Source organism: Solanum pennellii, chromosome 4 (assembly GCF_001406875.1).
Source record: "Solanum pennellii chromosome 4, SPENNV200".
In the NCBI taxonomy this organism is placed as follows: domain Eukaryota; kingdom Viridiplantae; phylum Streptophyta; class Magnoliopsida; order Solanales; family Solanaceae; genus Solanum; species Solanum pennellii.
Genome location: NC_028640.1, coordinates 60,143,644 through 60,150,998, shown reverse-complemented (window position 1 = coordinate 60,150,998; position 7,355 = coordinate 60,143,644). Strand labels below are relative to the sequence as shown.

At 31.8% G+C, this 7,355-nt stretch overlaps 1 long non-coding RNA gene across 1 annotated transcript in view; it reads left to right on the top strand.

The window, feature by feature from the left end:
- Positions 1-5,707: 5,707 nt before the first annotated feature.
- LOC107016852 overlaps positions 5,708-7,355 on the top strand; it is a 12,114-nt gene continuing 10,466 nt past the window's right edge. Inside the window, exons 1-2 of the long non-coding RNA XR_003577733.1 lie at positions 5,708-6,215; positions 6,324-6,597. This is a non-coding gene — a long non-coding RNA (uncharacterized LOC107016852). The remainder of the gene's footprint in view (positions 6,216-6,323; positions 6,598-7,355) is intronic.

Below are 7,355 nucleotides of genomic sequence, written 5' to 3'. Positions count from 1 at the left end.
TATATATATATATATATATATATAGGTCATCACATCTGTATTTCGAGAGTTGATCGGAAATTTTGATATATTTTTCAAACATTTATTTTGTTAATAACTAATTTTATAGTATTACTTTTTTTAGAATTTTATGACAATAAAACATACTAAAAAGGGAAATAAGACAAATACATTAAAACAGAAAAATTATTAAATATTAATAGAGGAGAAGGGTAGTAATCTATAAATGCATAACATACTAAAAGGGACATAAGACATATAAATTAAAACGAAGGAATAGTTAAATATAAATAAACGAAAGGGAAAAATTGATCAATTGACTGACTGACCCTAAGTTCCTCTATTCCTTTCTATATTATATATTTTATCATACACACGTCTAATAAAAATATGAAATTCTCTTCATTGATAGTGGTTCCCCAGACATATCATTTTTAGAGATACATATATCTCTAAATTCAATTGTTGAATTTTAACATTAAAAAATTATTGATTTTTCAGCTTCTTTTTTTTAAAAAAAAAAAACAGATCTAATTTTGTTGAAAAGACGTCCAAATATTTATGATATTATTGATTTTGAGTAATAATTAAATAAATTGGAATACATATGATGATATATGGATCAAAGTTTGTTTCAATTAATTATTGTACGAAAAAGGATCAAAAATACCCCTATACTATTCGAAAAGATTTAAAAATACCCCTCATCCACCTATTGGACTGAAAATACCCCTCAGTCAACCTTTTTGGTCCACTGTTACCCTTCAAACTAACAACCTTATATTTTGTAATTATTATTATTATTAATTATTACGTGGCGTCTTTGTATTGGATAAAGTTTAATTTCAACCCACCAAACTTTCTCCTACCCCACTCGACTCATATTGACATCCCTTGACCCAAACCCATATTCAAAATCAATTTTACCCAATTTATTTTATCCTTGAACATATAATCTATTTTATCCTCATTATGATGAACCTTGGATTCAACAATGGCATTGTAAACAACGAACTTCTAGCAAAAACATATCACTTGTACATAACTAGCTACTCAAAAAAAGCATCTCATCAGCAACTCATCTACCCCAACATAATGCTGCAGATCCCTCTTGAGTAATTGAATATTTGAATGCATATTCTGGACGAAATATCTAAATCTTTTATTTGACAATTTCATCTATGTTAATTATGTACTAATGGTCACACCAATATAAAACAATGTCACTATGCATAAGTACTATTCACCCGAAATGCAGGTGGTGTTAGAGGTGTAATTAGCCTTTTAAGAAAATAACTTATGATTATAGAGGGACCATAATGCTTACGTGCCTTATAATTACAACAACTTATATGGTTATTTTGGGTGAAATTTATCTTGAAATTGCTTAATAATAAAAGGGGAAGAAGAAAAATAGAATATTAGGTTTAGGGGAGAAGAGATAATTCAAGTTTATTTTTTTAATGGATCTTGTAATTGGGTTTGGATCAAGGGATGTCAATATGGGTTGGGGTAGAAGAAAGTATGGTGTGTTGGAATTAAACTTTATCCAATAGAAAGACTCCACATAATAAATAATAATAGTAATACTAATTACAAAATATAAGTTGGTTAGTTTAAAGGGTAATCGTGGACCATAAAGGTTGACTGAGGGGTGTTTTTAGACCAATAGATGGATGGGGATAATTTTAAACCTTTTTGAATAGTACATGAGTATTTTTGACCCTTTTCTGATTATTGTATTGTTGATTGAATGAATTAAGAAGAGAAAACACAGTCTAAAACAATGGCAACACCTGTTAAGAAACTTTCAATGTTGCGAAGAAGACTTAATAGGTTTATATAATTTTTTATGAGACTAATTAGTCCATATTTTTTAACGAAGAAGTAAAACTTATTGTCTCCAATTTCAATGGTGTCGATGGAGAACGAGGTGAAAAGATTGAGGACTAGAAATAGGTGAAAGAATCCTTCTTATTTTTTGCAACCAAATACGAATTCTAAAAAACTCTTATAATTAATTTAGAGTCCAAGTTACTGTAAAATATTTTTTTTGGTTATTTTTATTTAAATATTAATAATATGTGAATATATTAAGAGGAATAAGCATTTCTAAAAATGAATTGACGTTGTAATTTTCTTGTCCATTATCAGTTGAGAGAGGCTATTATCTAAAAATATTCGACAAAATGCTTACTTGAATTCATTTAAATAGTTATAGCTAATAATAGTCACGTGTCTATCTTTCTCATCTCTCTTGCCACTGTACTATCTCATCCAATTCCCTTATATCACTCGTCACTCTCATATCTCTCTCACCTTCCTCTCGTTTCGCTCGTGACTTTCATGTCTTGCTCATGTATCTTGTATCCCAGATACATAAGAATCACATCAGATACATGTACATTTTGGGTATCTAGTGTAATTCACATGATATTATAGACAAATTTCATTCACCACTCTCTTATCTCGATCGTTTATCTGGTATCCCAGTTATATGTGAATCAGAAAAGATACATGTATATAAATTGTATCTAATGTGATTCACATGTATCACAAATACATAAGCGAATCTTACTTGCCTCTATCCCTATTTTAGTTTATACGATAGCAAAAAATGTGTATTTCGGTTTATTTGACATGAAGTTTGGTATGAAACTACGCAATTAGGTAGTTTTTTCTTTTGAAAATGCAAATTACATAACTAAATAATTTTCAATTTTAAATCACCTAACCTCTACAACAATTTTTGTGTGTCGTGGGTTAAAATTTAATTATTTTCTAGGGAGGTAGAACAAACCCAACTTATTTTGTTTGCTTAATTTTGAGCGGGGTCATTGACTCGCTTATGTATTAACTCAATCAATTAAATATTGAATTGATATATAGCCCAAATAATTTAATGATGAATCTTGTCAAAATAATTTTATATAAATACTATTTTGTTATTTGATATATTATATATAGCTATAATAATATAACTTTTTATTAAAATTATAAAAGAGCAAGTAAAACAATTAAGACTTAGTAAAATTGAGAGAGAATTATAACCCACATTTTAACTTAAATAACTTGTGAATGAATCAATAAATCATTCATTTATTAATTCAATTTATTGTAACTCCCTTAAATTCAACCAACACTCTCATTTAACGCCTCTAAATTTTTTTCCAATAGGCAAACAAATTTTTTGTTTTAATTATTTTCCCAAAATATGAAAACACACGCCGCTAATTTAGTTTAAGTGCAATTAGGTTTTACTTTATTCTTTTGATTTATGTTTTACCCAAAATCTACTGAGTTGTTGCTTCCAATTCTACAAATGTCCAGTGCTTCACACTTGCAATTAAGTGAAATTATGTTTTTCCTAGTTTGCAGCTTTTCCACCGATTCTTTTTTTTTTTTGTTAATTTTCTTCTTTTGATACAAGATCCAAAGCTTTTGGACCAGAAAATTGTATGATTTTGTTTGGGGATGCTATAGTTATTTGGAGAAGCACAAAGCCAAAGTAGATATATTCTTTGATATGCAGTCTTAATTGGGAGTATCGACGAAGATGTAATCAAACAGAGACCCGCTCAACAAAGAGGTGAGGTGAACATAAATCATAGATCCACTAATTTTTCTGTGTTTATAGATTTTCTTGTATTCTTTAGTTTCCTCTGTAATGGTCAAAAATTGATCCATTCAGGTAATACAAAGCAACCCCTTTTGAATCTCCTCCTTAATTTTGTTTCATTTGCTATGTTCTTTCACGCTATATTTGAGCTTTAAAATATGACTCTTAGAGTCCATAGAGTTCAACGTAAATTTAGCTTTAGTTAAGCCTATGTTTTGTGTGTGAGAGGGTAGAGGGTTGGTGGTAATGACAGTTGGAATCCAAAATTACGCCTGAAGCTTTTGATCAGATAAAAAGCTCAGTCTTATTTGTTCGTAAAATGGGTTTCTTGCTAAAATTTACTTGAGAAACCTACGATATGGTAGGGCATATTGGTCTTAAAATGAATTTGAGAATGTGGATCCTTTTAAAAGAAATCATAAACCATCTGACGAATGGATTTTATGTTGATGTTTTATCATCTATCTCCAACAACAACATACCTAGTGTAGTTTCATAACAGATATTTGGGCAGAGTAGGATGTAAGTAGACCTTATTCTTGCCGGGGCTAAAGTGATTGTTTTCAATAGACTCTCAACTCGAAAGTGATGTGTTTGAAGTAATCTCAAAGAGTAATGCCATGAGTAATGTGCTGTCAAAAAATAAATTATTTTGAAAACGAAGAATCTATAAACTGCAAAAATATAGATGCCTCACTCGCTAGGCTGTATCAACTTCATGCTTTCTCTTGAACTTCAGATATTAATCCTTGTTTAAGAAAAACTTACATGTTTAATGCTTTAAAGTTCTTTGCTATTCCAAGTTACTATTTAAAATCATATAATTCTTGCAGCCATTTATGGTTGAGAGAACCCTAATGTGAGATGATGAGTACTTGAAAACAAGGAAATTAAGTTGTTGAATAGTTAGTACATTATAATTAAGTATATGAACAACTCAACATATAGGAAAAATGCAAAATCAGGAGTTCCTTTAGTTTTCGGTCAGATAATATTAGTTTTCAACCTAAAATTGTAAATATTATTAATATCCATGCATGTGTAATAATAGCCTATCATACTGAAAATGACCAATGCATGTGGTACTAATAGTTCTAGACATGCTGATCGTTTTTCCTCTTTCGCTTTCATTCAATAGCTCGTTTCAACTTTCACTTAAAGTAATGTTAAGAGTGTCGATATTTTGTATGTTGCATTTTATAACCCTAACTACAAAATGCAATAATTTTTTTAGGTACAATCATACAGTCAGTGGACATATCCTCTGTTTGGGGTTTTCACGTTCACTACGCGGTGGCACCTTCAAGGTCATTTATCTCTTTGTATCTCTTTGTCTTTACTCAAGTAAGTCATCTTATTCAATGATGGTTTGGTCTATTTTTTCTTAATTCTTGATAGGAATTTTTTTTTAGTATTAAGGAAGTCTATCATTTTCTTTTTAAATAAGAGACTCATTTTGGGACAAACAAAAAAGGAAAGTAAGACGTTTAAATTGTAATCAATGAAGTATCATTCTGTTGAGGAAAATACTGGAAAGTTCAAAGTGCTCAACTTTCCAGTTTTTATTTTTTTCTTATCTTTTATATTTCTATTTACTCCTTAATTTGATTCTGATTTTCATACTTAGTAGGAGAAAGTTTTCATGTATTTTCTACTTGTATAGTAAAAGTTAATACTCCTAATCAACAACTCTTCTGCTTGTTTTAGCTGATATAATATATAATATTATGACCACAGTTTAGTGATTCATAAGTCTAGATACGATCGAGATTAATGGAATTGTAAAATCATATATTTGGAAATCTAAAACTTGGATATGCACAAACAAGCTTTCCTAATGGAATTGTAAAATCATATATTTTTACTTCTTGTGTTTTTGCAAATGATATACTGTTTGGACCTTTGGCTTACTCAATTGTTGTTAATCAGTCCTAGACCTTGTGTTGGAAATAGCCATTTAATTTGGTTCCCTTTCTCTTATCGCCTTGAATCATATACTTGGATTTTGTTGTTTATGTGTGTGAATTATCTTTTTATCTTCTGATGGGAGTTCCTTAAAATTATTCTATTAAATAGTATAATAAAACACCACCATACCTCTCCTCCCTTTTCCCTGCATTTATTTCACTTCTCATTTCTGTTCCAAGTTTGTAAGATCTACCCATGCTCTCTTCATTTGTGCATATTTCTCCAGATCTCAGTTCCAAAATGCGTGAAATCATTCGTATTCAAGGTGGACAATGTGGTAACCAAATTGGTGCCATGTTTTGGGAAGGTTTTTGTGCCAAGCCCGACATTGATTCTACCCGTCGTTACAATGGTGATTCTGATCTCTACATGAGAGAATTAATGTGTATTACAATGAGGTTAGTAGTGGAAGATTTATTCCTATGGATGTTATTATGGATTCAGAGCACCATGGAAAATATTAGATCTGGTCCTTATGGACGGACATTCCATCATGATTACTTTGTTTTTGGACAAGCTGGTGCTGGTAACAATTGGGCTAATGTACATTACACCAAAGGTGCTAAATAGATTGATGTCGTTCTCGATCTTGTTAGTAAGGAAGTCGAAAATTTTGACTGCCTTCAAGGTTTGTGTTTCTACCAGCATTTTCTGTAACATTTTGTGTTCATTTGGTGTTTTTTGTAGATCTATCCATTTTGAGGATTTATTTACGTTCTATGTCTTTGATTTTCAGGATTTCAATTGTGCCATTCATAGGGTGGGGGAAGAGGTTTTTTATGGGAACACTTCTGATCTTAAAGATCAGAGAAGAATACCTGGATAGAATAATGCTTATCTTCTCCGTTTTCACTTCACTAAGGTTTCTGACATTGTTGTTGAGCCTTATAATGCTACCTTGGCCGTGCATCATCAATAATTGGTTAAAAATGCCGAAGAGTGTGTGCTTCTTGATAATGAGGTTCTATATTACATCTTCTTCAGAACCCTAAAGTTCATCACCCCAAGCTGTAAGTCATTTCAGCATCTGTTTGATTGCTGTTAGCTGAGCATGTTTGATATTTCTTGTTAGTTTTTTACTTAGCACTTTGAAGTTATGATTCATCTGATATATTTCTTGTATAAAAGCATTGTTAGCTAAAGAATCGGCTAGCTGGTTCCCTTATCTTAGAACACGTAACACCTGGAAATCCCCCCCTTCTTTCCCACTCTTAGATCTTCTGAACCTCCATACTAATAGGCCATGGACTGTTACAATCTTCATCAATCACCTTCTTGATGATTAGGGAGATAGAGTCCATAATAGGAGACATTAGTTGTTCTCTTATACAATAAGCCACTTGTAACGACCTGTTTAGTCGTTTTGAGCAGCAGATTTTATTTCTGGAAAAACTGGCTGAGTCGACGGATCCCACGACGGACCGTCATGGGCACGACGGACCATCGAGGGGGTCTCGTTCCAAAACACTTAGAATTCTGAAATTTGGGTACTGAAATTGACTCTCTGAACTTCGTAACGGAATGGCAGGACGGACCGTCGCAGGCATGACGGGCCGTCACAGACCTTTTACTAAAATCGAGTCTCTGAGCTTTGTGATGGACCTGCAGGACGGACCGTCACAGTCGTGACGGACCGTCACAGTCTCCATCAGCTCACCCGGGTCGGAATTCCTGTTAAATGTTTTAAGGGGCGTTTTAGACTATTCCTGCTTATAATTATAAAATTGGTGGTTTAATGTTAATAATTCAATTACTTGGGGGTTAAAAG